The sequence below is a fragment of the Acipenser ruthenus genome, chromosome 48 (genome assembly GCF_902713425.1).
Source record: "Acipenser ruthenus chromosome 48, fAciRut3.2 maternal haplotype, whole genome shotgun sequence".
In the NCBI taxonomy this organism is placed as follows: Eukaryota; Metazoa; Chordata; class Actinopteri; order Acipenseriformes; family Acipenseridae; genus Acipenser; species Acipenser ruthenus.
Genome location: NC_081236.1, coordinates 4,796,967 through 4,824,536, shown reverse-complemented (window position 1 = coordinate 4,824,536; position 27,570 = coordinate 4,796,967). Strand labels below are relative to the sequence as shown.

Below are 27,570 nucleotides of genomic sequence, written 5' to 3'. Positions count from 1 at the left end.
ATTCCAATGTTAAATGAAAAAGTTCAAAAAAGACTTGCGTTGGCCGGGAATCGAACCCGGGTCAACTGCTTGGAAGGCAGCTATGCTCACCACTATACCACCAACGCCTCCGTTCTCAAAATCACCTTCAAAGATTGAATTAAGCCACTGTAACGTTGGCTGCTGGGACAGGTCCCGTCTTGCCTCTACTCGATAAGCGTTAATACAGCGACTGGTGTTTGTGGGAGATTTTTATGGTGTTTATAGATTGATTATTTCTGTAATTATTATTTCGTACACAGCAGGCTGGTGTGCATCATGCCTGTACTAACACGATGAAGCAATTATTGTATTCTATTTTCTTTCAAAAAGGTGCATGCCATGAAGATGGCGTGTGAAAAAAAAGAACAAGCTTCTCTGCCGTGTGAGGATTGCACCTGCCGTGACCCGGATTCGAACCGGGGTTGTTGCGGCCACAACGCAAAGTACTAACCACTATACGATCACGGCGAACTACCGAGAAGCTCGTGTTTGTTTTGTCAGCTGGGCACTCCGTGCTACACACACGGCAGAACAATTGCAGCAGGTCGCTGCTATGTGTTTTGTTTTATTGTTTTAATTAGGCTACTTTCATTTTTAGAATCTTTCGTTTCTTTCCCTGCGCCAATCAGAGGATGATTCCCCTTTACCTGGCTCATTTCAAAGGCTGGTTTTAAAGACAAGGGGGAGCGGAATAGGAAGCAGGATGTAAGGGAATGGGAGGCTCTCGTGACGGCGGCGGTATGGCTGGTCGGCAGCCTGTGCTATGGCGGTGTGTTTACAATGATTCCGTGTGTGGTGTCCGAGTAGCGGCAGTAGTATTGAAGTGTAGCAGGTCTTTATATACAGATAGCGAAATTTATGTTATTTTCACTACGCCACCGTGTGTTTATTGAGGAGAAGGACCTCGAGTGGTTGGTTCCCGCACAAACTCTTTTATCCAGGAGAAATCAAGCAATCATACTCCAAAAATAATCTTTACAAGTTTTAATTAATAATTGTTTTCAAAATCTCAAGCACATTAACAACAATGTAAACAATATGACAATTCCACTTTCACTTCACCATCTAACAATTGTCTAGTAGGTACATATAGAGATGATACAATTAAACAAACTCTTAATCTAGCAGTTTCTTATAGTGAAGTTAATTCAACTAGTTACCACATATTATAGTATTGCAGTTTATATAAAATACTTGGATCTATCAGTTTTTTATAGTAAGGTTAATTAACCAGTTCAGCAAATCTGTTCTTTTTGTGGTACATACAAAGTAGACAACAACGTCAGCACTTGAATGGTCTCGTTACAATCTAGATTACATTTGTAAAGTACACAGTACCAATTTCCCCCAATCTATTTAAAATGAATATATAAAACAGCTGCGTGCTCGCAAGAATAAAATAAAATATAACAAATTGCAGTGCATCCCTTTGCAAAACAACGAAACACAGTTTTGTTTTGTTTATTTTTTATGTATGCATATCGAAACTAAATCCTATCTTAACAAGTTTCCTCATTTATAGCGACCACCTCTCGATGCCCATAGAAATGCTAGCCGCCAGGTAAAGCAAATCAGACTGCCCCTAACAGGCACACAGCAAGGTGACACAAATTCCTCAATACAGAGCTTCTAGGTCTACGCTTCTTTGGAAGCTCGTGGAACCAAATTGCCGCCAGCATTTGGCTGTTTAATCTAGGGGTATGATTCTTGCTTCGGGTGCGCGAGTTCCCGGGTTCAAATCCCGGATGTGTCCGTGTTCAATATCTTGCATTCCACTTTTCTAATTACGATGCATTGCCGGGAAGGCGCTCAATCACGTGACTGAAAAAGACTGACAAATCAGTCACCGAGAGCTCTGCTTGCCCACTCGTTAAATCAGGACTGCCATCTTTGTGTACACAGGGAATCAAATGCTTAAAAATTCAACAGAAGTCTCACATAACAGATTATAAAACCATTCATTTCACAGTTGCAGTACATCATACAGCAAATGACTATTTTGGTAACATATGTTTCATTTTTTCATGCGCCCATGTGTGTCTAAAACAATCCGGCTGCAGTAAGTTTTATCAGATGGTTGTTTAATTTTAAATATTTGATTTTGCAGCGCATGTAACTGCAACGCCATTGTTATGTGGCAGGACGAACAACAGGACCATATCAATCCTTAGAATGTGATTAATCATTCAACTCACGCTTCCATACATATTTGCAGTTTTCCCGACAACGCATTATCAATGCATGATTCCAAATGAACACATTCGTTTGATGGGGATAATGTAGTGACTAATATCACCTCACAGATCATTATAACTCACAGTGATACTTTCAAAGTTATGCTTTTAAGACTATTAACCAGTAAGGCAAATTAGTTGGGGAATGTATTACGCTTTATTCCAATGTTAAATGAAAAAGTTCAAAAAAGACTTGCGTTGGCCGGGAATCGAACCCGGGTCAACTGCTTGGAAGGCAGCTATGCTCACCACTATACCACCAACGCCTCCGTTCTCAAAATCACCTTCAAAGATTGAATTAAGCCACTGTAACGTTGGCTGCTGGGACAGGTCCCGTCTTGCCTCTACTCGATAAGCGTTAATACAGCGACTGGTGTTTGTGGGAGATTTTTATGGTGTTTATAGATTGATTATTTCTGTAATTATTATTTCATACACAGCAGGCTGGTGTGCATCATGCCTGTACTAACACGATGAAGCAATTATTGTATTCTATTTTCTTTCAAAAAGGTGCATGCCATGAAGATGGCGTGTGAAAAAAAAGAACAAGCTTCTCTGCCGTGTGAGGATTGCACCTGCCGTGACCCGGATTCGAACCGGAGTTTTTGCGGCCACAACGCAAAGTACTAACCACTATACGATCACGGCGAACTACCGAGAAGCTCGTGTTTGTTTTGTCAGCTGGGCACTCCGTGCTACACACACGGCAGAACAATTGCAGCAGGTCGCTGCTATATGTTTTGTTTTATTGTTTTAATTAGGCTACTTTCATTTTTAGAATCTTTCGTTTCTTTCCCTGCGCCAATCAGAGGATGATTCCTCTTTACCTGGCTCATTTCAAAGGCTGGTTTTAAAGACAAGGGGGAGCGGAATAGGAAGCAGGATGTAAGGGAACGGGAGGCTCTCGTGACGGCGGCGGTATGGCTGGCCGGCAGCCTGTGCTATGGCGGTGTGTTTACAATGATTCCGTGTGTGGTGTCCGAGTAGCGGCAGTAGTATTGAAGTGTAGCAGGTCTTTATATACAGATAGCGAAATTTATGTTATTTTCACTACGCCACCGTGTGTTTATTGAGGACAAGGACCTCGAGTGGTTGGTTCCCGCACAAACTCTTTTATCCAGGAGAAATCAAGCAATCATACTCCAAAAATAATCTTTACAAGTTTTAATTAATAATTGTTTTCAAAATCTCAAGCACATTAACAACAATGTAAACAATATGACAATTCCACTTTCACTTCACCATCTAACAATTGTCTAGTAGGTACATATAGAGATGATACAATTAAACAAACTCTTAATCTAGCAGTTTCTTATAGTGAAGTTAATTCAACTAGTTACCACATATTATAGTATTGCAGTTTATATAAAATACTTGGATCTATCAGTTTTTTATAGTAAGGTTAATTAACCAGTTCAGCAAATCTGTTCTTTTTGTGGTACATACAAAGTGGACAACAACGTCAGCACTTGAATGGTCTCGTTACAATCTAGATTACATTTGTAAAGTACACAGTACCAATTTCCCCCAATCTATTTAAAATGAATATATAAAACAGCTGCGTGCTCGCAAGAATAAAATAAAATATAACAAATTGCAGTGCATCCCTTTGCAAAACAACGAAACACAGTTTTGTTTTGTTTATTTTTTATGTATGTATATCGAAACTAAATCCTATCTTAACAAGTTTCCTCATTTATAGCGACCACCTCTCGATGCCCATAGAAATGCTAGCCTCCAGGTAAAGCAAATCAGACTGCCCCTAACAGGCACACAGCAAGTGACACAAATTCCTCAATACAGAGCATCTAGGTCTACGCTTCTTTGGAAGCTCGTGGAACCAAATCGCCGCCAGCATTTGGCTGTTTAATCTAGGGGTATGATTCTTGCTTCGGGTGCGCGAGTTCCCGGGTTCAAATCCCGGATGTGTCCGTGTTCAATATCTTGCATTCCACTTTTCTAATTACGATGCATTGCCGGGAAGGCGCTCAATCACGTGACTGAAAAAGACTGACAAATCAGTCACCGAGAGCTCTGCTTGCCCACTCGTTAAATCAGGACTGCCATCTTTGTGTACACAGGGAATCAAATGCTTAAAAATTCAACAGAAGTCTCACATAACAGATTATAAAACCATTCATTTCACAGTTGCTGTACATCATACAGCAATGACTATTTTGGTAACATATGTTTGATTTTTTTCATGCGCCCATGTGTGTCTAAAACAATCCGGCTGCAGTAAGTTTTATCAGATGGTTGTTTAATTTTAAATATTTGATTTTGCAGCGCATGTAACTGCAACGCCATTGTTATGTGGCAGGACGAACAACAGGACCATATCAATCCTTTGAATGTGATTAATCATTCAACTCACGCTTCCATACATATTTGCAGTTTTCCCGACAACGCATTATCAATGCATGATTCCAAATGAACACATTCGTTTGATGGGGCTTAATGTAGTGACTAATATCACCTCACAGATCATTATAACTCACAGTGATACTTTCAAAGTTATGCTTTTAAGACTATTAACCAGTAAGGCAAATTAGTTGGGGAATGTATTACGCTTTATTCCAATGTTAAATGAAAAAGTTCAAAAAAGACTTGCGTTGGCCGGGAATCGAACCCGGGTCAACTGCTTGGAAGGCAGCTATGCTCACCACTATACCACCAACGCCTCCGTTCTCAAAATCACCTTCAAAGATTGAATTAAGCCACTGTAACGTTGGCTGCTGGGACAGGTCCCGTCTTGCCTCTACTCGATAAGCGTTAATACAGCGACTGGTGTTTGTGGGAGATTTTTATGGTGTTTATAGATTGATTATTTCTGTAATTATTATTTCGTACACAGCAGGCTGGTGTGCATCATGCCTGTACTAACACGATGAAGCAATTATTGTATTCTATTTTCTTTCAAAAAGGTGCATGCCATGAAGATGGCGTGTGAAAAAAAAGAACAAGCTTCTCTGCCGTGTGAGAATTGCACCTGCCGTGACCCGGATTCGAACCGGGGTTGTTGCGGCCACAACGCAAAGTACTAACCACTATACGATCACGGCGAACTACCGAGAAGCTCGTGTTTGTTTTGTCAGCTGGGCACTCCGTGCTACACACACGGCAGAACAATTGCAGCAGGTCGCTGCTATGTGTTTTGTTTTATTGCTTTAATTAGGCTACTTTCATTTTTAGAATCTTTCGTTTCTTTCCCTGCGCCAATCAGAGGATGATTCCCCTTTACCTGGCTCATTTCAAAGGCTGGTTTTAAAGACAAGGGGGAGCGGAATAGGAAGCAGGATGTAAGGGAATGGGAGGCTCTCGTGACGGCGGCGGTATGGCTGGTCGGCAGCCTGTGCTATGGCGGTGTGTTTACAATGATTCCGTGTGTGGTGTCCGAGTAGCGGCAGTAGTATTGAAGTGTAGCAGGTCTTTATATACAGATAGCGAAATTTATGTTATTTTCACTACGCCACCGTGTGTTTATTGAGGAGAAGGACCTCGAGTGGTTGGTTCCCGCACAAACTCTTTTATCCAGGAGAAATCAAGCAATCATACTCCAAAAATAATCTTTACAAGTTTTAATTAATAATTGTTTTCAAAATCTCAAGCACATTAACAACAATGTAAACAATATGACAATTCCACTTTCACATCACCATCTAACAATTGTCTAGTAGGTACATATAGAGATGATACAATTAAACAAACTCTTAATCTAGCAGTTTCTTATAGTGAAGTTAATTCAACTAGTTACCACATATTATAGTATTGCAGTTTATATAAAATACTTGGATCTATCAGTTTTTTATAGTAAGGTTAATTAACCAGTTCAGCAAATCTGTTCTTTTTGTGGTACATACAAAGTAGACAACAACGTCAGCACTTGAATGGTCTCGTTACAATCTAGATTACATTTGTAAAGTACACAGTACCAATTTCCCCCAATCTATTTAAAATGAATATATAAAACAGCTGCGTGCTCGCAAGAATAAAATAAAATATAACAAATTGCAGTGCATCCCTTTGCAAAACAACGAAACACAGTTTTGTTTTGTTTATTTTTTATGTATGCATATCGAAACTAAATCCTATCTTAACAAGTTTCCTCATTTATAGCGACCACCTCTCGATGCCCATAGAAATGCTAGCCGCCAGGTAAAGCAAATCAGACTGCCCCTAACAGGCACACAGCAAGGTGACACAAATTCCTCAATACAGAGCATCTAGGTCTACGCTTCTTTGGAAGCTCGTGGAACCAAATTGCCGCCAGCATTTGGCTGTTTAATCTAGGGGTATGATTCTTGCTTCGGGTGCGCGAGTTCCCGGGTTCAAATCCCGGATGTGTCCGTGTTCAATATCTTGCATTCCACTTTTCTAATTACGATGCATTGCCGGGAAGGCGCTCAATCACGTGACTGAAAAAGACTGACAAATCAGTCACCGAGAGCTCTGCTTGCCCACTCGTTAAATCAGGACTGCCATCTTTGTGTACACAGGGAATCAAATGCTTAAAAATTCAACAGAAGTCTCACATAACAGATTATAAAACCATTCATTTCACAGTTGCTGTACATCATACAGCAAATGACTATTTTGGTAACATATGTTTCATTTTTTTCATGCGCCCATGTGTGTCTAAAACAATCCGGCTGCAGTAAGTTTTATCAGATGGTTGTTTAATTTTAAATATTTGATTTTGCAGCGCATGTAACTGCAACGCCATTGTTATGTGGCAGGACGAACAACAGGACCATATCAATCCTTAGAATGTGATTAATCATTCAACTCACGCTTCCATACATATTTGCAGTTTTCCCGACAACGCATTATCAATGCATGATTCCAAATGAACACATTCGTTTGATGGGGCTTAATCTAGTGACTAATATCACCTCACAGATCATTATAACTCACAGTGATACTTTCAAAGTTATGCTTTTAAGACTATTAACCAGTAAGGCAAATTAGTTGGGGAATGTATTACGCTTTATTCCAATGTTAAATGAAAAAGTTCAAAAAAGACTTGCGTTGGCCGGGAATCGAACCCGGGTCAACTGCTTGGAAGGCAGCTATGCTCACCACTATACCACCAACGCCTCCGTTCTCAAAATCACCTTCAAAGATTGAATTAAGCCACTGTAACGTTGGCTGCTGGGACAGGTCCCGTCTTGCCTCTACTCGATAAGCGTTAATACAGCGACTGGTGTTTGTGGGAGATTTTTATGGTGTTTATAGATTGATTATTTCTGTAATTATTATTTCGTACACAGCAGGCTGGTGTGCATCATGCCTGTACTAACACGATGAAGCAATTATTGTATTCTATTTTCTTTCAAAAAGGTGCATGCCATGAAGATGGCGTGTGAAAAAAAAGAACAAGCTTCTCTGCCGTGTGAGGATTGCACCTGCCGTGACCCGGATTCGAACCGGGGTTGTTGCGGCCACAACGCAAAGTACTAACCACTATACGATCACGGCGAACTACCGAGAAGCTCGTGTTTGTTTTGTCAGCTGGGCACTCCGTGCTACACACACGGCAGAACAATTGCAGCAGGTCGCTGCTATGTGTTTTGTTTTATTGTTTTAATTAGGCTACTTTCATTTTTAGAATCTTTCGTTTCTTTCCCTGCGCCAATCAGAGGATGATTCCCCTTTACCTGGCTCATTTCAAAGGCTGGTTTTAAAGACAAGGGGGAGCGGAATAGGAAGCAGGATGTAAGGGAATGGGAGGCTCTCGTGACGGCGGCGGTATGGCTGGTCGGCAGCCTGTGCTATGGCGGTGTGTTTACAATGATTCCGTGTGTGGTGTCCGAGTAGCGGCAGTAGTATTGAAGTGTAGCAGGTCTTTATATACAGATAGCGAAATTTATGTTATTTTCACTACGCCACCGTGTGTTTATTGAGGAGAAGGACCTCGAGTGGTTGGTTCCCGCACAAACTCTTTTATCCAGGAGAAATCAAGCAATCATACTCCAAAAATAATCTTTACAAGTTTTAATTAATAATTGTTTTCAAAATCTCAAGCACATTAACAACAATGTAAACAATATGACAATTCCACTTTCACATCACCATCTAACAATTGTCTAGTAGGTACATATAGAGATGATACAATTAAACAAACTCTTAATCTAGCAGTTTCTTATAGTGAAGTTAATTCAACTAGTTACCACATATTATAGTATTGCAGTTTATATAAAATACTTGGATCTATCAGTTTTTTATAGTAAGGTTAATTAACCAGTTCAGCAAATCTGTTCTTTTTGTGGTACATACAAAGTAGACAACAACGTCAGCACTTGAATGGTCTCGTTACAATCTAGATTACATTTGTAAAGTACACAGTACCAATTTCCCCCAATCTATTTAAAATGAATATATAAAACAGCTGCGTGCTCGCAAGAATAAAATAAAATATAACAAATTGCAGTGCATCCCTTTGCAAAACAACGAAACACAGTTTTGTTTTGTTTATTTTTTATGTATGCATATCGAAACTAAATCCTATCTTAACAAGTTTCCTCATTTATAGCGACCACCTCTCGATGCCCATAGAAATGCTAGCCGCCAGGTAAAGCAAATCAGACTGCCCCTAACAGGCACACAGCAAGGTGACACAAATTCCTCAATACAGAGCATCTAGGTCTACGCTTCTTTGGAAGCTCGTGGAACCAAATTGCCGCCAGCATTTGGCTGTTTAATCTAGGGGTATGATTCTTGCTTCGGGTGCGCGAGTTCCCGGGTTCAAATCCCGGATGTGTCCGTGTTCAATATCTTGCATTCCACTTTTCTAATTACGATGCATTGCCGGGAAGGCGCTCAATCACGTGACTGAAAAAGACTGACAAATCAGTCACCGAGAGCTCTGCTTGCCCACTCGTTAAATCAGGACTGCCATCTTTGTGTACACAGGGAATCAAATGCTTAAAAATTCAACAGAAGTCTCACATAACAGATTATAAAACCATTCATTTCACAGTTGCAGTACATCATACAGCAAATGACTATTTTGGTAACATATGTTTCATTTTTTCATGCGCCCATGTGTGTCTAAAACAATCCGGCTGCAGTAAGTTTTATCAGATGGTTGTTTAATTTTAAATATTTGATTTTGCAGCGCATGTAACTGCAACGCCATTGTTATGTGGCAGGACGAACAACAGGACCATATCAATCCTTAGAATGTGATTAATCATTCAACTCACGCTTCCATACATATTTGCAGTTTTCCCGACAACGCATTATCAATGCATGATTCCAAATGAACACATTCGTTTGATGGGGATAATGTAGTGACTAATATCACCTCACAGATCATTATAACTCACAGTGATACTTTCAAAGTTATGCTTTTAAGACTATTAACCAGTAAGGCAAATTAGTTGGGGAATGTATTACGCTTTATTCCAGTGTTAAATGAAAAAGTTCAAAAAAGACTTGCGTTGGCCGGGAATCGAAGCCGGGTCAACTGCTTGGAAGGCAGCTATGCTCACCACTATACCACCAACGCCTCCGTTCTCAAAATCACCTTCAAAGATTGAATTAAGCCACTGTAACGTTGGCTGCTGGGACAGGTCCCGTCTTGCCTCTACTCGATAAGCGTTAATACAGCGACTGGTGTTTGTGGGAGATTTTTATGGTGTTTATAGATTGATTATTTCTGTAATTATTATTTCATACACAGCAGGCTGGTGTGCATCATGCCTGTACTAACACGATGAAGCAATTATTGTATTCTATTTTCTTTCAAAAAGGTGCATGCCATGAAGATGGCGTGTGAAAAAAAAGAACAAGCTTCTCTGCCGTGTGAGGATTGCACCTGCCGTGACCCGGATTCGAACCGGGGTTTTTGCGGCCACAACGCAAAGTACTAACCACTATACGATCACGGCGAACTACCGAGAAGCTCGTGTTTGTTTTGTCAGCTGGGCACTCCGTGCTACACACACGGCAGAACAATTGCAGCAGGTCGCTGCTATGTGTTTTGTTTTATTGTTTTAATTAGGCTACTTTCATTTTTAGAATCTTTCGTTTCTTTCCCTGCGCCAATCAGAGGATGATTCCTCTTTACCTGGCTCATTTCAAAGGCTGGTTTTAAAGACAAGGGGGAGCGGAATAGGAAGCAGGATGTAAGGGAATGGGAGGCTCTCGTGACGGCGGCGGTATGGCTGGCCGGCAGCCTGTGCTATGGCGGTGTGTTTACAATGATTCCGTGTGTGGTGTCCGAGTAGCGGCAGTAGTATTGAAGTGTAGCAGGTCTTTATATACAGATAGCGAAATTTATGTTATTTTCACTACGCCACCGTGTGTTTATTGAGGACAAGGACCTCGAGTGGTTGGTTCCCGCACAAACTCTTTTATCCAGGAGAAATCAAGCAATCATACTCCAAAAATAATCTTTACAAGTTTTAATTAATAATTGTTTTCAAAATCTCAAGCACATTAACAACAATGTAAACAATATGACAATTCCACTTTCACTTCACCATCTAACAATTGTCTAGTAGGTACATATAGAGATGATACAATTAAACAAACTCTTAATCTAGCAGTTTCTTATAGTGAAGTTAATTCAACTAGTTACCACATATTATAGTATTGCAGTTTATATAAAATACTTGGATCTATCAGTTTTTTATAGTAAGGTTAATTAACCAGTTCAGCAAATCTGTTCTTTTTGTGGTACATACAAAGTAGACAACAACGTCAGCACTTGAATGGTCTCGTTACAATCTAGATTACATTTGTAAAGTACACAGTACCAATTTCCCCCAATCTATTTAAAATGAATATATAAAACAGCTGCGTGCTCGCAAGAATAAAATAAAATATAACAAATTGCAGTGCATCCCTTTGCAAAACAACGAAACACAGTTTTGTTTTGTTTATTTTTTATGTATGCATATCGAAACTAAATCCTATCTTAACAAGTTTCCTCATTTATAGCGACCACCTCTCGATGCCCATAGAAATGCTAGCCGCCAGGTAAAGCAAATCAGACTGCCCCTAACAGGCACACAGCAAGGTGACACAAATTCCTCAATACAGAGCATCTAGGTCTACGCTTCTTTGGAAGCTCGTGGAACCAAATTGCCGCCAGCATTTGGCTGTTTAATCTAGGGGTATGATTCTTGCTTCGGGTGCGCGAGTTCCCGGGTTCAAATCCCGGATGTGTCCGTGTTCAATATCTTGCATTCCACTTTTCTAATTACGATGCATTGCCGGGAAGGCGCTCAATCACGTGACTGAAAAAGACTGACAAATCAGTCACCGAGAGCTCTGCTTGCCCACTCGTTAAATCAGGACTGCCATCTTTGTGTACACAGGGAATCAAATGCTTAAAAATTCAACAGAAGTCTCACATAACAGATTATAAAACCATTCATTTCACAGTTGCTGTACATCATACAGCAAATGACTATTTTGGTAACATATGTTTCATTTTTTTCATGCGCCCATGTGTGTCTAAAACAATCCGGCTGCAGTAAGTTTTATCAGATGGTTGTTTAATTTTAAATATTTGATTTTGCAGCGCATGTAACTGCAACGCCATTGTTATGTGGCAGGACGAACAACAGGACCATATCAATCCTTAGAATGTGATTAATCATTCAACTCACGCTTCCATACATATTTGCAGTTTTCCCGACAACGCATTATCAATGCATGATTCCAAATGAACACATTCGTTTGATGGGGCTTAATCTAGTGACTAATATCACCTCACAGATCATTATAACTCACAGTGATACTTTCAAAGTTATGCTTTTAAGACTATTAACCAGTAAGGCAAATTAGTTGGGGAATGTATTACGCTTTATTCCAGTGTTAAATGAAAAAGTTCAAAAAAGACTTGCGTTGGCCGGGAATCGAACCCGGGTCAACTGCTTGGAAGGCAGCTATGCTCACCACTATACCACCAACGCCTCCGTTCTCAAAATCACCTTCAAAGATTGAATTAAGCCACTGTAACGTTGGCTGCTGGGACAGGTCCCGTCTTGCCTCTACTCGATAAGCGTTAATACAGCGACTGGTGTTTGTGGGAGATTTTTATGGTGTTTATAGATTGATTATTTCTGTAATTATTATTTCGTACACAGCAGGCTGGTGTGCATCATGCCTGTACTAACACGATGAAGCAATTATTGTATTCTATTTTCTTTCAAAAAGGTGCATGCCATGAAGATGGCGTGTGAAAAAAAAGAACAAGCTTCTCTGCCGTGTGAGGATTGCACCTGCCGTGACCCGGATTCGAACCGGGGTTGTTGCGGCCACAACGCAAAGTACTAACCACTATACGATCACGGCGAACTACCGAGAAGCTCGTGTTTGTTTTGTCAGCTGGGCACTCCGTGCTACACACACGGCAGAACAATTGCAGCAGGTCGCTGCTATGTGTTTTGTTTTATTGTTTTAATTAGGCTACTTTCATTTTTAGAATCTTTCGTTTCTTTCCCTGCGCCAATCAGAGGATGATTCCCCTTTACCTGGCTCATTTCAAAGGCTGGTTTTAAAGACAAGGGGGAGCGGAATAGGAAGCAGGATGTAAGGGAATGGGAGGCTCTCGTGACGGCGGCGGTATGGCTGGTCGGCAGCCTGTGCTATGGCGGTGTGTTTACAATGATTCCGTGTGTGGTGTCCGAGTAGCGGCAGTAGTATTGAAGTGTAGCAGGTCTTTATATACAGATAGCGAAATTTATGTTATTTTCACTACGCCACCGTGTGTTTATTGAGGAGAAGGACCTCGAGTGGTTGGTTCCCGCACAAACTCTTTTATCCAGGAGAAATCAAGCAATCATACTCCAAAAATAATCTTTACAAGTTTTAATTAATAATTGTTTTCAAAATCTCAAGCACATTAACAACAATGTAAACAATATGACAATTCCACTTTCACATCACCATCTAACAATTGTCTAGTAGGTACATATAGAGATGATACAATTAAACAAACTCTTAATCTAGCAGTTTCTTATAGTGAAGTTAATTCAACTAGTTACCACATATTATAGTATTGCAGTTTATATAAAATACTTGGATCTATCAGTTTTTTATAGTAAGGTTAATTAACCAGTTCAGCAAATCTGTTCTTTTTGTGGTACATACAAAGTAGACAACAACGTCAGCACTTGAATGGTCTCGTTACAATCTAGATTACATTTGTAAAGTACACAGTACCAATTTCCCCCAATCTATTTAAAATGAATATATAAAACAGCTGCGTGCTCGCAAGAATAAAATAAAATATAACAAATTGCAGTGCATCCCTTTGCAAAACAACGAAACACAGTTTTGTTTTGTTTATTTTTTATGTATGCATATCGAAACTAAATCCTATCTTAACAAGTTTCCTCATTTATAGCGACCACCTCTCGATGCCCATAGAAATGCTAGCCGCCAGGTAAAGCAAATCAGACTGCCCCTAACAGGCACACAGCAAGGTGACACAAATTCCTCAATACAGAGCATCTAGGTCTACGCTTCTTTGGAAGCTCGTGGAACCAAATTGCCGCCAGCATTTGGCTGTTTAATCTAGGGGTATGATTCTTGCTTCGGGTGCGCGAGTTCCCGGGTTCAAATCCCGGATGTGTCCGTGTTCAATATCTTGCATTCCACTTTTCTAATTACGATGCATTGCCGGGAAGGCGCTCAATCACGTGACTGAAAAAGACTGACAAATCAGTCACCGAGAGCTCTGCTTGCCCACTCGTTAAATCAGGACTGCCATCTTTGTGTACACAGGGAATCAAATGCTTAAAAATTCAACAGAAGTCTCACATAACAGATTATAAAACCATTCATTTCACAGTTGCAGTACATCATACAGCAAATGACTATTTTGGTAACATATGTTTCATTTTTTCATGCGCCCATGTGTGTCTAAAACAATCCGGCTGCAGTAAGTTTTATCAGATGGTTGTTTAATTTTAAATATTTGATTTTGCAGCGCATGTAACTGCAACGCCATTGTTATGTGGCAGGACGAACAACAGGACCATATCAATCCTTAGAATGTGATTAATCATTCAACTCACGCTTCCATACATATTTGCAGTTTTCCCGACAACGCATTATCAATGCATGATTCCAAATGAACACATTCGTTTGATGGGGATAATGTAGTGACTAATATCACCTCACAGATCATTATAACTCACAGTGATACTTTCAAAGTTATGCTTTTAAGACTATTAACCAGTAAGGCAAATTAGTTGGGGAATGTATTACGCTTTATTCCAGTGTTAAATGAAAAAGTTCAAAAAAGACTTGCGTTGGCCGGGAATCGAACCCGGGTCAACTGCTTGGAAGGCAGCTATGCTCACCACTATACCACCAACGCCTCCGTTCTCAAAATCACCTTCAAAGATTGAATTAAGCCACTGTAACGTTGGCTGCTGGGACAGGTCCCGTCTTGCCTCTACTCGATAAGCGTTAATACAGCGACTGGTGTTTGTGGGAGATTTTTATGGTGTTTATAGATTGATTATTTCTGTAATTATTATTTCATACACAGCAGGCTGGTGTGCATCATGCCTGTACTAACACGATGAAGCAATTATTGTATTCTATTTTCTTTCAAAAAGGTGCATGCCATGAAGATGGCGTGTGAAAAAAAAGAACAAGCTTCTCTGCCGTGTGAGGATTGCACCTGCCGTGACCCGGATTCGAACCGGGGTTTTTGCGGCCACAACGCAAAGTACTAACCACTATACGATCACGGCGAACTACCGAGAAGCTCGTGTTTGTTTTGTCAGCTGGGCACTCCGTGCTACACACACGGCAGAACAATTGCAGCAGGTCGCTGCTATGTGTTTTGTTTTATTGTTTTAATTAGGCTACTTTCATTTTTAGAATCTTTCGTTTCTTTCCCTGCGCCAATCAGAGGATGATTCCTCTTTACCTGGCTCATTTCAAAGGCTGGTTTTAAAGACAAGGGGGAGCGGAATAGGAAGCAGGATGTAAGGGAATGGGAGGCTCTCGTGACGGCGGCGGTATGGCTGGCCGGCAGCCTGTGCTATGGCGGTGTGTTTACAATGATTCCGTGTGTGGTGTCCGAGTAGCGGCAGTAGTATTGAAGTGTAGCAGGTCTTTATATACAGATAGCGAAATTTATGTTATTTTCACTACGCCACCGTGTGTTTATTGAGGACAAGGACCTCGAGTGGTTGGTTCCCGCACAAACTCTTTTATCCAGGAGAAATCAAGCAATCATACTCCAAAAATAATCTTTACAAGTTTTAATTAATAATTGTTTTCAAAATCTCAAGCACATTAACAACAATGTAAACAATATGACAATTCCACTTTCACTTCACCATCTAACAATTGTCTAGTAGGTACATATAGAGATGATACAATTAAACAAACTCTTAATCTAGCAGTTTCTTATAGTGAAGTTAATTCAACTAGTTACCACATATTATAGTATTGCAGTTTATATAAAATACTTGGATCTATCAGTTTTTTATAGTAAGGTTAATTAACCAGTTCAGCAAATCTGTTCTTTTTGTGGTACATACAAAGTAGACAACAACGTCAGCACTTGAATGGTCTCGTTACAATCTAGATTACATTTGTAAAGTACACAGTACCAATTTCCCCCAATCTATTTAAAATGAATATATAAAACAGCTGCGTGCTCGCAAGAATAAAATAAAATATAACAAATTGCAGTGCATCCCTTTGCAAAACAACGAAACACAGTTTTGTTTTGTTTATTTTTTATGTATGCATATCGAAACTAAATCCTATCTTAACAAGTTTCCTCATTTATAGCGACCACCTCTCGATGCCCATAGAAATGCTAGCCGCCAGGTAAAGCAAATCAGACTGCCCCTAACAGGCACACAGCAAGGTGACACAAATTCCTCAATACAGAGCATCTAGGTCTACGCTTCTTTGGAAGCTCGTGGAACCAAATTGCCGCCAGCATTTGGCTGTTTAATCTAGGGGTATGATTCTTGCTTCGGGTGCGCGAGTTCCCGGGTTCAAATCCCGGATGTGTCCGTGTTCAATATCTTGCATTCCACTTTTCTAATTACGATGCATTGCCGGGAAGGCGCTCAATCACGTGACTGAAAAAGACTGACAAATCAGTCACCGAGAGCTCTGCTTGCCCACTCGTTAAATCAGGACTGCCATCTTTGTGTACACAGGGAATCAAATGCTTAAAAATTCAACAGAAGTCTCACATAACAGATTATAAAACCATTCATTTCACAGTTGCTGTACATCATACAGCAAATGACTATTTTGGTAACATATGTTTCATTTTTTTCATGCGCCCATGTGTGTCTAAAACAATCCGGCTGCAGTAAGTTTTATCAGATGGTTGTTTAATTTTAAATATTTGATTTTGCAGCGCATGTAACTGCAACGCCATTGTTATGTGGCAGGACGAACAACAGGACCATATCAATCCTTAGAATGTGATTAATCATTCAACTCACGCTTCCATACATATTTGCAGTTTTCCCGACAACGCATTATCAATGCATGATTCCAAATGAACACATTCGTTTGATGGGGCTTAATCTAGTGACTAATATCACCTCACAGATCATTATAACTCACAGTGATACTTTCAAAGTTATGCTTTTAAGACTATTAACCAGTAAGGCAAATTAGTTGGGGAATGTATTACGCTTTATTCCAATGTTAAATGAAAAAGTTCAAAAAAGACTTGCGTTGGCCGGGAATCGAACCCGGGTCAACTGCTTGGAAGGCAGCTATGCTCACCACTATACCACCAACGCCTCCGTTCTCAAAATCACCTTCAAAGATTGAATTAAGCCACTGTAACGTTGGCTGCTGGGACAGGTCCCGTCTTGCCTCTACTCGATAAGCGTTAATACAGCGACTGGTGTTTGTGGGAGATTTTTATGGTGTTTATAGATTGATTATTTCTGTAATTATTATTTCGTACACAGCAGGCTGGTGTGCATCATGCCTGTACTAACACGATGAAGCAATTATTGTATTCTATTTTCTTTCAAAAAGGTGCATGCCATGAAGATGGCGTGTGAAAAAAAAGAACAAGCTTCTCTGCCGTGTGAGGATTGCACCTGCCGTGACCCGGATTCGAACCGGGGTTGTTGCGGCCACAACGCAAAGTACTAACCACTATACGATCACGGCGAACTACCGAGAAGCTCGTGTTTGTTTTGTCAGCTGGGCACTCCGTGCTACACACACGGCAGAACAATTGCAGCAGGTCGCTGCTATGTGTTTTGTTTTATTGTTTTAATTAGGCTACTTTCATTTTTAGAATCTTTCGTTTCTTTCCCTGCGCCAATCAGAGGATGATTCCCCTTTACCTGGCTCATTTCAAAGGCTGGTTTTAAAGACAAGGGGGAGCGGAATAGGAAGCAGGATGTAAGGGAATGGGAGGCTCTCGTGACGGCGGCGGTATGGCTGGTCGGCAGCCTGTGCTATGGCGGTGTGTTTACAATGATTCCGTGTGTGGTGTCCGAGTAGCGGCAGTAGTATTGAAGTGTAGCAGGTCTTTATATACAGATAGCGAAATTTATGTTATTTTCACTACGCCACCGTGTGTTTATTGAGGACAAGGACCTCGAGTGGTTGGTTCCCGCACAAACTCTTTTATCCAGGAGAAATCAAGCAATCATACTCCAAAAATAATCTTTACAAGTTTTAATTAATAATTGTTTTCAAAATCTCAAGCACATTAACAACAATGTAAACAATATGACAATTCCACTTTCACATCACCATCTAACAATTGTCTAGTAGGTACATATAGAGATGATACAATTAAACAAACTCTTAATCTAGCAGTTTCTTATAGTGAAGTTAATTCAACTAGTTACCACATATTATAGTATTGCAGTTTATATAAAATACTTGGATCTATCAGTTTTTTATAGTAAGGTTAATTAACCAGTTCAGCAAATCTGTTCTTTTTGTGGTACATACAAAGTAGACAACAACGTCAGCACTTGAATGGTCTCGTTACAATCTAGATTACATTTGTAAAGTACACAGTACCAATTTCCCCCAATCTATTTAAAATGAATATATAAAACAGCTGCGTGCTCGCAAGAATAAAATAAAATATAACAAATTGCAGTGCATCCCTTTGCAAAACAACGAAACACAGTTTTGTTTTGTTTATTTTTTATGTATGCATATCGAAACTAAATCCTATCTTAACAAGTTTCCTCATTTATAGCGACCACCTCTCGATGCCCATAGAAATGCTAGCCGCCAGGTAAAGCAAATCAGACTGCCCCTAACAGGCACACAGCAAGGTGACACAAATTCCTCAATACAGAGCATCTAGGTCTACGCTTCTTTGGAAGCTCGTGGAACCAAATTGCCGCCAGCATTTGGCTGTTTAATCTAGGGGTATGATTCTTGCTTCGGGTGCGCGAGTTCCCGGGTTCAAATCCCGGATGTGTCCGTGTTCAATATCTTGCATTCCACTTTTCTAATTACGATGCATTGCCGGGAAGGCGCTCAATCACGTGACTGAAAAAGACTGACAAATCAGTCACCGAGAGCTCTGCTTGCCCACTCGTTAAATCAGGACTGCCATCTTTGTGTACACAGGGAATCAAATGCTTAAAAATTCAACAGAAGTCTCACATAACAGATTATAAAACCATTCATTTCACAGTTGCAGTACATCATACAGCAAATGACTATTTTGGTAACATATGTTTCATTTTTTCATGCGCCCATGTGTGTCTAAAACAATCCGGCTGCAGTAAGTTTTATCAGATGGTTGTTTAATTTTAAATATTTGATTTTGCAGCGCATGTAACTGCAACGCCATTGTTATGTGGCAGGACGAACAACAGGACCATATCAATCCTTAGAATGTGATTAATCATTCAACTCACGCTTCCATACATATTTGCAGTTTTCCCGACAACGCATTATCAATGCATGATTCCAAATGAACACATTCGTTTGATGGGGATAATGTAGTGACTAATATCACCTCACAGATCATTATAACTCACAGTGATACTTTCAAAGTTATGCTTTTAAGACTATTAACCAGTAAGGCAAATTAGTTGGGGAATGTATTACGCTTTATTCCAGTGTTAAATGAAAAAGTTCAAAAAAGACTTGCGTTGGCCGGGAATCGAACCCGGGTCAACTGCTTGGAAGGCAGCTATGCTCACCACTATACCACCAACGCCTCCGTTCTCAAAATCACCTTCAAAGATTGAATTAAGCCACTGTAACGTTGGCTGCTGGGACAGGTCCCGTCTTGCCTCTACTCGATAAGCGTTAATACAGCGACTGGTGTTTGTGGGAGATTTTTATGGTGTTTATAGATTGATTATTTCTGTAATTATTATTTCATACACAGCAGGCTGGTGTGCATCATGCCTGTACTAACACGATGAAGCAATTATTGTATTCTATTTTCTTTCAAAAAGGTGCATGCCATGAAGATGGCGTGTGAAAAAAAAGAACAAGCTTCTCTGCCGTGTGAGGATTGCACCTGCCGTGACCCGGATTCGAACCGGGGTTTTTGCGGCCACAACGCAAAGTACTAACCACTATACGATCACGGCGAACTACCGAGAAGCTCGTGTTTGTTTTGTCAGCTGGGCACTCCGTGCTACACACACGGCAGAACAATTGCAGCAGGTCGCTGCTATGTGTTTTGTTTTATTGTTTTAATTAGGCTACTTTCATTTTTAGAATCTTTCGTTTCTTTCCCTGCGCCAATCAGAGGATGATTCCTCTTTACCTGGCTCATTTCAAAGGCTGGTTTTAAAGACAAGGGGGAGCGGAATAGGAAGCAGGATGTAAGGGAACGGGAGGCTCTCGTGACGGCGGCGGTATGGCTGGCCGGCAGCCTGTGCTATGGCGGTGTGTTTACAATGATTCCGTGTGTGGTGTCCGAGTAGCGGCAGTAGTATTGAAGTGTAGCAGGTCTTTATATACAGATAGCGAAATTTATGTTATTTTCACTACGCCACCGTGTGTTTATTGAGGACAAGGACCTCGAGTGGTTGGTTCCCGCACAAACTCTTTTATCCAGGAGAAATCAAGCAATCATACTCCAAAAATAATCTTTACAAGTTTTAATTAATAATTGTTTTCAAAATCTCAAGCACATTAACAACAATGTAAACAATATGACAATTCCACTTTCACTTCACCATCTAACAATTGTCTAGTAGGTACATATAGAGATGATACAATTAAACAAACTCTTAATCTAGCAGTTTCTTATAGTGAAGTTAATTCAACTAGTTACCACATATTATAGTATTGCAGTTTATATAAAATACTTGGATCTATCAGTTTTTTATAGTAAGGTTAATTAACCAGTTCAGCAAATCTGTTCTTTTTGTGGTACATACAAAGTAGACAACAACGTCAGCACTTGAATGGTCTCGTTACAATCTAGATTACATTTGTAAAGTACACAGTACCAATTTCCCCCAATCTATTTAAAATGAATATATAAAACAGCTGCGTGCTCGCAAGAATAAAATAAAATATAACAAATTGCAGTGCATCCCTTTGCAAAACAACGAAACACAGTTTTGTTTTGTTTATTTTTTATGTATGCATATCGAAACTAAATCCTATCTTAACAAGTTTCCTCATTTATAGCGACCACCTCTCGATGCCCATAGAAATGCTAGCCTCCAGGTAAAGCAAATCAGACTGCCCCTAACAGGCACACAGCAAGGTGACACTAATTCCTCAATACAGAGCATCTAGGTCTACGCTTCTTTGGAAGCTCGTGGAACCAAATCGCCGCCAGCATTTGGCTGTTTAATCTAGGGGTATGATTCTTGCTTCGGGTGCGCGAGTTCCCGGGTTCAAATCCCGGATGTGTCCGTGTTCAATATCTTGCATTCCACTTTTCTAATTACGATGCATTGCCGGGAAGGCGCTCAATCACGTGACTGAAAAAGACTGACAAATCAGTCACCGAGAGCTCTGCTTGCCCACTCGTTAAATCAGGACTGCCATCTTTGTGTACACAGGGAATCAAATGCTTAAAAATTCAACAGAAGTCTCACATAACAGATTATAAAACCATTCATTTCACAGTTGCTGTACATCATACAGCAAATGACTATTTTGGTAACATATGTTTCATTTTTTTCATGCGCCCATGTGTGTCTAAAACAATCCGGCTGCAGTAAGTTTTATCAGATGGTTGTTTAATTTTAAATATTTGATTTTGCAGCGCATGTAACTGCAACGCCATTGTTATGTGGCAGGACGAACAACAGGACCATATCAATCCTTAGAATGTGATTAATCATTCAACTCACGCTTCCATACATATTTGCAGTTTTCCCGACAACGCATTATCAATGCATGATTCCAAATGAACACATTCGTTTGATGGGGCTTAATGTAGTGACTAATATCACCTCACAGATCATTATAACTCACAGTGATACTTTCAAAGTTATGCTTTTAAGACTATTAACCAGTAAGGCAAATTAGTTGGGGAATGTATTACGCTTTATTCCAATGTTAAATGAAAAAGTTCAAAAAAGACTTGCGTTGGCCGGGAATCGAACCCGGGTCAACTGCTTGGAAGGCAGCTATGCTCACCACTATACCACCAACGGCTCCGTTCTCAAAATCACCTTCAAAGATTGAATTAAGCCACTGTAACGTTGGCTGCTGGGACAGGTCCCGTCTTGCCTCTACTCGATAAGCGTTAATACAGCGACTGGTGTTTGTGGGAGATTTTTATGGTGTTTATAGATTGATTATTTCTGTAATTATTATTTCATACACAGCAGGCTGGTGTGCATCATGCCTGTACTAACACGATGAAGCAATTATTGTATTCTATTTTCTTTCAAAAAGGTGCATGCCATGAAGATGGCGTGTGAAAAAAACGAACAAGCTTCTCTGCCGTGTGAGGATTGCACCTGCCGTGACCCGGATTCGAACCGGGGTTGTTGCGGCCACAACGCAAAGTACTAACCACTATACGATCACGGCAAACTACCGAGAAGCTCGTGTTTGTTTTGTCAGCTGGGCACTCCGTGCTACACACACGGCAGAACAATTGCAGCAGGTCGCTGCTATGTGTTTTGTTTTATTGTTTTCATTAGGCTACTTTCATTTTTAGAATCTTTCGTTTCTTTCCTTGCGCCAATCAGAGGATGATCCCCCTTTACCTGGCTCATTTCAAAGGCTGGTTTTAAAGACAAGGGGGAGCGGAATAGGAAGCAGGATGTAAGGGAACGGGAGGCTCTCGTGACGGCGGCGGTATGGCTGGTCGGCAGCCTGTGCTATGGCGGTGTGTTTACAATGATTCCGTGTGTGGTGTCCGAGTAGCGGCAGTAGTATTGAAGTGTAGCAGGTCTTTATATACAGATAGCGAAATTTATGTTATTTTCACTACGCCACCGTGTGTTTATTGAGGACAAGGACCTCGAGTGGTTGGTTCCCGCACAAACTCTTTTATCCAGGAGAAACCAAGCAATCATACTCCAAAAATAATCTTTACAAGTTTTAATTAATAATTGTTTTCAAAATCTCAAGCACATTAACAACAATGTAAACAATATGACAATTCCACTTTCACTTCACCATCTAACAATTGTCTAGTAGGTACATATAGAGCTGATACAATTAAACAAACTCTTAATCTAGCAGTTTCTTATAGTGAAGTTAATTCAACTAGTTACCACATATTATAGTATTGCAGTTTATATAAAATACTTGGATCTATCAGTTTTTTATAGTAAGGTTAATTAACCAGTTCAGCAAATCTGTTCTTTTTGTGGTACATACAAAGTAGACAACAACGTCAGCACTTGAATGGTCTCGTTACAATCTAGATTACATTTGTAAAGTACACAGTACCAATTTCCCCCAATCTATTTAAAATGAATATATAAAACAGCTGCGTGCTCGCAAGAATAAAATAAAATATAACAAATTGCAGTGCATCCCTTTGCAAAACAACGAAACACAGTTTTGTTTTGTTTATTTTTATGTGTATGTATGCATATCGAAACTAAATCCTATCTTAACAAGTTTCCTCATTTATAGCGACCACCTCTCGATGCCCATAGAAATGCTAGCCGCCAGGTAAAGCAAATCAGACTGCCCCTAACAGGCACACAGCAAGGTGACACTAATTCCTCAATACAGAGCATCTAGGTCTACGCTTCTTTGGAAGCTCGTGGAACCAAATCGCCGCCAGCATTTGGCTGTTTAATCTAGGGGTATGATTCTTGCTTCGGGTGCGCGAGTTCCCGGGTTCAAATCCCGGATGTGTCCGTGTTCAATATCTTGCATTCCACTTTTCTAATTACGATGCATTGCCGGGAAGGCGCTCAATCACGTGACTGAAAAAGACTGAAAAATCAGTCACCGAGAGCTCTGCTTGCCCACTCGTTAAATCAGGACTGCCATCTTTGTGTACACAGGGAATCAAATGCTTAACAATTCAACAGAAGTCTCACATAACAGATTATAAAACCATTCATTTCACAGTTGCTGTACATCATACAGCAATGACTATTTTGGTAACATATGTTTGATTTTTTTCATGCGCCCATGTGTGTCTAAAACAATCCGGCTGCAGTAAGTTTTATCAGATGGTTGTTTAATTTTAAATATTTGATTTTGCAGCGCATGTAACTGCAACGCCATTGTTATGTGGCAGGACGAACAACAGGACCATATCAATCCTTAGAATGTGATTAATCATTCAACTCACGCTTCCATACATATTTGCAGTTTTCCCGACAACGCATTATCAATGCATGATTCCAAATGAACACATTCGTTTGATGGGGATAATGTAGTGACTAATATCACCTCACAGATCATTATAACTCACAGTGATACTTTCAAAGTTATGCTTTTAAGACTATTAACCAGTAAGGCAAATTAGTTGGGGAATGTATTACGCTTTATTCCAGTGTTAAATGAAAAAGTTCAAAAAAGACTTGCGTTGGCCGGGAATCGAACCCGGGTCAACTGCTTGGAAGGCAGCTATGCTCACCACTATACCACCAACGCCTCCGTTCTCAAAATCACCTTCAAAGATTGAATTAAGCCACTGTAACGTTGGCTGCTGGGACAGGTCCCGTCTTGCCTCTACTCGATAAGCGTTAATACAGCGACTGGTGTTTGTGGGAGATTTTTATGGTGTTTATAGATTGATTATTTCTGTAATTATTATTTCATACACAGCAGGCTGGTGTGCATCATGCCTGTACTAACACGATGAAGCAATTATTGTATTCTATTTTCTTTCAAAAAGGTGCATGCCATGAAGATGGCGTGTGAAAAAAAAGAACAAGCTTCTCTGCCGTGTGAGGATTGCACCTGCCGTGACCCGGATACGATCCGGGGTTGTTGCGGCCACAACGCAAAGTACTAACCACTATACGATCACGGCGAACTACCGAGAAGCTCGTGTTTGTTTTGTCAGCTGGGCACTCCGTGCTACACACACGGCAGAACAATTGCAGCAGGTCGCTGCTATGTGTTTTGTTTTATTGTTTTAATTAGGCTACTTTCATTTTTAGAATCTTTCGTTTCTTTCCCTGCGCCAATCAGAGGATGATTCCCCTTTACCTGGCTCATTTCAAAGGCTGGTTTTAAAGACAAGGGGGAGCGGAATAGGAAGCAGGATGTAAGGGAACGGGAGGCTCTCGTGACGGCGGCGGTTTGGCTGGTCGGCAGCCTGTGCTATGGCGGTGTGTTTACAATGATTCCGTGTGTGGTGTCCGAGTAGCGGCAGTAGTATTGAAGTGTAGCAGGTCTTTACATACAGATAGCGAAATTTATGTTATTTTCACTACGCCACCGTGTGTTTATTGAGGACAAGGACCTCGAGTGGTTGGTTCCCGCACAAACTCTTTTATCCAGGAGACATCAAGCAATCATACTCCAAAAATAATCTTTACAAGTTTTAATTAATAATTGTTTTCAAAATCTCAAGCACATTAACAACAATGTAAACAATATGACAATTCCACTTTCACTTCACCATCTAACAATTGTCTAGTAGATACATATAGAGCTGATACAATTAAACAAACTCTTAATCTAGCAGTTTCTTATAGTGAAGTTAATTCAACTAGTTACCACATATTATAGTATTGCAGTTTATATAAAATACTTGGATCTATCAGTTTTTTATAGTAAGGTTAATTAACCAGTTCAGCAAATCTGTTCTTTTTGTGGTACATACAAAGTAGACAACAACGTCAGCACTTGAATGGTCTCGTTACAATCTAGATTACATTTGTAAAGTACACAGTACCAATTTCCCCCAATCTATTTAAAATGAATATATAAAACAGCTGCGTGCTCGCAAGAATAAAATAAAATATAACAAATTGCAGTGCATCCCTTTGCAAAACAACGAAACACAGTTTTGTTTTGTTTATTTTTTATGTATGTATATCGAAACTAAATCCTATCTTAACAAGTTTCCTCATTTATAGCGACCACCTCTCGATGCCCATAGAAATGCTAGCCTCCAGGTAAAGCAAATCAGACTGCCCCTAACAGGCACACAGCAAGTGACACAAATTCCTCAATACAGAGCATCTAGGTCTACGCTTCTTTGGAAGCTCGTGGAACCAAATCGCCGCCAGCATTTGGCTGTTTAATCTAGGGGTATGATTCTTGCTTCGGGTGCGCGAGTTCCCGGGTTCAAATCCCGGATGTGTCCGTGTTCAATATCTTGCATTACACTTTTCTAATTACGATGCATTGCCGGGAAGGCGCTCAATCACGTGACTGAAAAAGACTGACAAATCAGTCACCGAGAGCTCTGCTTGCCCACTCGTTAAATTAGGACTGCCATCTTTGTGTACACAGGGAATCAAATGCTTAAAAATTCAACAGAAGTCTCACATAACAGATTATAAAACCATTCATTTCACAGTTGCTGTACATCATACAGCAATGACTATTTTGGTAACATATGTTTCATTTTTTTCATGCGCCCATGTGTGTCTAAAACAATCCGGCTGCAGTAAGTTTTATCAGATGGTTGTTTAATTTTAAATATTTGATTTTGCAGCGCATGTAACTGCAACGCCATTGTTATGTGGCAGGACGAACAACAGGACCATATCAATCCTTTGAATGTGATTAATCATTCAACTCACGCTTCCATACATATTTGCAGTTTTCCCGACAACGCATTATCAATGCATGATTCCAAATGAACACATTCGTTTGATGGGGCTTAATGTAGTGACTAATATCACCTCACAGATCATTATAACTCACAGTGATACTTTCAAAGTTATGCTTTTAAGACTATTAACCAGTAAGGCAAATTAGTTGGGGAATGTATTACGCTTTATTCCAATGTTAAATGAAAAAGTTCAAAAAAGACTTGCGTTGACCGGGAATTTAATCCGGGTCAACTGCTTGGAAGGCAGCTATGCTCACCACTATACCACCAACGCCTCCGTTCTCAAAATCACCTTCAAAGATTGAATTAAGCCACTGTAACGTTGGCTGCTGGGACAGGTCCCGTCTTGCCTCTACTCGATAAGCGTTAATACAGCGACTGGTGTTTGTGGGAGATTTTTATGGTGTTTATAGATTGATTATTTCTGTAATTATTATTTCGTACACAGCAGGCTGGTGTGCATCATGCCTGTACTAACACGATGAAGCAATTATTGTATTCTATTTTCTTTCAAAAAGGTGCATGCCATGAAGATGGCGTGTGAAAAAAAAGAACAAGCTTCTCTGCCGTGTGAGGATTGCACCTGCCGTGACCCGGATTCGAACCGGGGTTGTTGCGGCCACAACGCAAAGTACTAACCACTATACGATCACGGCGAACTACCGAGAAGCTCGTGTTTGTTTTGTCAGCTGGGCACTCCGTGCTACACACACGGCAGAACAATTGCAGCAGGTCGCTGCTATGTGTTTTGTTTTATTGTTTTCATTAGGCTACTTTCATTTTTAGAATCTTTCGTTTCTTTCCCTGCGCCAATCAGAGGATGATCCCCCTTTACCTGGCTCATTTCAAAGGCTGGTTTTAAAGACAAGGGGGAGCGGAATAGGAAGCAGGATGTAAGGGAACGGGAGGCTCTCGTGACGGCGGCGGTATGGCTGGTCGGCAGCCTGTGCTATGGCGGTGTGTTTACAATGATTCCGTGTGTGGTGTCCGAGTAGCGGCAGTAGTATTGAAGTGTAGCAGGTCTTTATATACAGATAGCGAAATTTATGTTATTTTCACTACGCCACCGTGTGTTTATTGAGGACAAGGACCTCGAGTGGTTGGTTCCCGCACAAACTCTTTTATCCAGGAGACATCAAGCAATCATACTCCAAAAATAATCTTTACAAG

At 40.4% G+C, this 27,570-nt stretch overlaps 23 non-coding genes across 23 annotated transcripts; all 23 read right to left on the bottom strand.

Annotated features, from left to right (window-relative positions):
* Positions 1-35: 35 nt before the first annotated feature.
* On the bottom strand, positions 36-107 carry trnag-ucc (transfer RNA glycine (anticodon UCC)). The gene has a single exon. It is a non-coding gene; the product is annotated as a tRNA-Gly (tRNA).
* A 310-nt stretch (positions 108-417) lies between these two features.
* On the bottom strand, positions 418-489 carry trnah-gug (transfer RNA histidin (anticodon GUG)). Its single transcript has one exon. It is a non-coding gene; the product is annotated as a tRNA-His (tRNA).
* Positions 490-2,449: 1,960 nt separating this feature from the next.
* trnag-ucc (transfer RNA glycine (anticodon UCC)) lies at positions 2,450-2,521 on the bottom strand. The gene has a single exon. It is a non-coding gene; the product is annotated as a tRNA-Gly (tRNA).
* A 310-nt stretch (positions 2,522-2,831) lies between these two features.
* trnah-gug (transfer RNA histidin (anticodon GUG)) lies at positions 2,832-2,903 on the bottom strand. Its single transcript has one exon. It is a non-coding gene; the product is annotated as a tRNA-His (tRNA).
* A 1,960-nt stretch (positions 2,904-4,863) lies between these two features.
* trnag-ucc (transfer RNA glycine (anticodon UCC)) lies at positions 4,864-4,935 on the bottom strand. The gene has a single exon. It is a non-coding gene; the product is annotated as a tRNA-Gly (tRNA).
* Positions 4,936-5,245: 310 nt separating this feature from the next.
* On the bottom strand, positions 5,246-5,317 carry trnah-gug (transfer RNA histidin (anticodon GUG)). Its single transcript has one exon. It is a non-coding gene; the product is annotated as a tRNA-His (tRNA).
* A 1,962-nt stretch (positions 5,318-7,279) lies between these two features.
* trnag-ucc (transfer RNA glycine (anticodon UCC)) lies at positions 7,280-7,351 on the bottom strand. Its single transcript has one exon. It is a non-coding gene; the product is annotated as a tRNA-Gly (tRNA).
* Positions 7,352-7,661: 310 nt separating this feature from the next.
* On the bottom strand, positions 7,662-7,733 carry trnah-gug (transfer RNA histidin (anticodon GUG)). The gene has a single exon. It is a non-coding gene; the product is annotated as a tRNA-His (tRNA).
* Positions 7,734-9,693: 1,960 nt separating this feature from the next.
* On the bottom strand, positions 9,694-9,765 carry trnag-ucc (transfer RNA glycine (anticodon UCC)). The gene has a single exon. It is a non-coding gene; the product is annotated as a tRNA-Gly (tRNA).
* A 310-nt stretch (positions 9,766-10,075) lies between these two features.
* Positions 10,076-10,147, bottom strand: trnah-gug (transfer RNA histidin (anticodon GUG)). The gene has a single exon. It is a non-coding gene; the product is annotated as a tRNA-His (tRNA).
* Positions 10,148-12,109: 1,962 nt separating this feature from the next.
* trnag-ucc (transfer RNA glycine (anticodon UCC)) lies at positions 12,110-12,181 on the bottom strand. The gene has a single exon. It is a non-coding gene; the product is annotated as a tRNA-Gly (tRNA).
* A 310-nt stretch (positions 12,182-12,491) lies between these two features.
* On the bottom strand, positions 12,492-12,563 carry trnah-gug (transfer RNA histidin (anticodon GUG)). Its single transcript has one exon. It is a non-coding gene; the product is annotated as a tRNA-His (tRNA).
* Positions 12,564-14,523: 1,960 nt separating this feature from the next.
* On the bottom strand, positions 14,524-14,595 carry trnag-ucc (transfer RNA glycine (anticodon UCC)). The gene has a single exon. It is a non-coding gene; the product is annotated as a tRNA-Gly (tRNA).
* Positions 14,596-14,905: 310 nt separating this feature from the next.
* trnah-gug (transfer RNA histidin (anticodon GUG)) lies at positions 14,906-14,977 on the bottom strand. Its single transcript has one exon. It is a non-coding gene; the product is annotated as a tRNA-His (tRNA).
* Positions 14,978-16,939: 1,962 nt separating this feature from the next.
* trnag-ucc (transfer RNA glycine (anticodon UCC)) lies at positions 16,940-17,011 on the bottom strand. Its single transcript has one exon. It is a non-coding gene; the product is annotated as a tRNA-Gly (tRNA).
* A 310-nt stretch (positions 17,012-17,321) lies between these two features.
* Positions 17,322-17,393, bottom strand: trnah-gug (transfer RNA histidin (anticodon GUG)). Its single transcript has one exon. It is a non-coding gene; the product is annotated as a tRNA-His (tRNA).
* Positions 17,394-19,353: 1,960 nt separating this feature from the next.
* On the bottom strand, positions 19,354-19,425 carry trnag-ucc (transfer RNA glycine (anticodon UCC)). The gene has a single exon. It is a non-coding gene; the product is annotated as a tRNA-Gly (tRNA).
* Positions 19,426-19,735: 310 nt separating this feature from the next.
* trnah-gug (transfer RNA histidin (anticodon GUG)) lies at positions 19,736-19,807 on the bottom strand. The gene has a single exon. It is a non-coding gene; the product is annotated as a tRNA-His (tRNA).
* Positions 19,808-21,769: 1,962 nt separating this feature from the next.
* On the bottom strand, positions 21,770-21,842 carry trnag-ucc (transfer RNA glycine (anticodon UCC)). Its single transcript has one exon. It is a non-coding gene; the product is annotated as a tRNA-Gly (tRNA).
* A 309-nt stretch (positions 21,843-22,151) lies between these two features.
* trnah-gug (transfer RNA histidin (anticodon GUG)) lies at positions 22,152-22,223 on the bottom strand. The gene has a single exon. It is a non-coding gene; the product is annotated as a tRNA-His (tRNA).
* A 1,965-nt stretch (positions 22,224-24,188) lies between these two features.
* On the bottom strand, positions 24,189-24,260 carry trnag-ucc (transfer RNA glycine (anticodon UCC)). Its single transcript has one exon. It is a non-coding gene; the product is annotated as a tRNA-Gly (tRNA).
* A 2,342-nt stretch (positions 24,261-26,602) lies between these two features.
* On the bottom strand, positions 26,603-26,674 carry trnag-ucc (transfer RNA glycine (anticodon UCC)). Its single transcript has one exon. It is a non-coding gene; the product is annotated as a tRNA-Gly (tRNA).
* A 310-nt stretch (positions 26,675-26,984) lies between these two features.
* On the bottom strand, positions 26,985-27,056 carry trnah-gug (transfer RNA histidin (anticodon GUG)). Its single transcript has one exon. It is a non-coding gene; the product is annotated as a tRNA-His (tRNA).
* Positions 27,057-27,570: the final 514 nt, after the last annotated feature.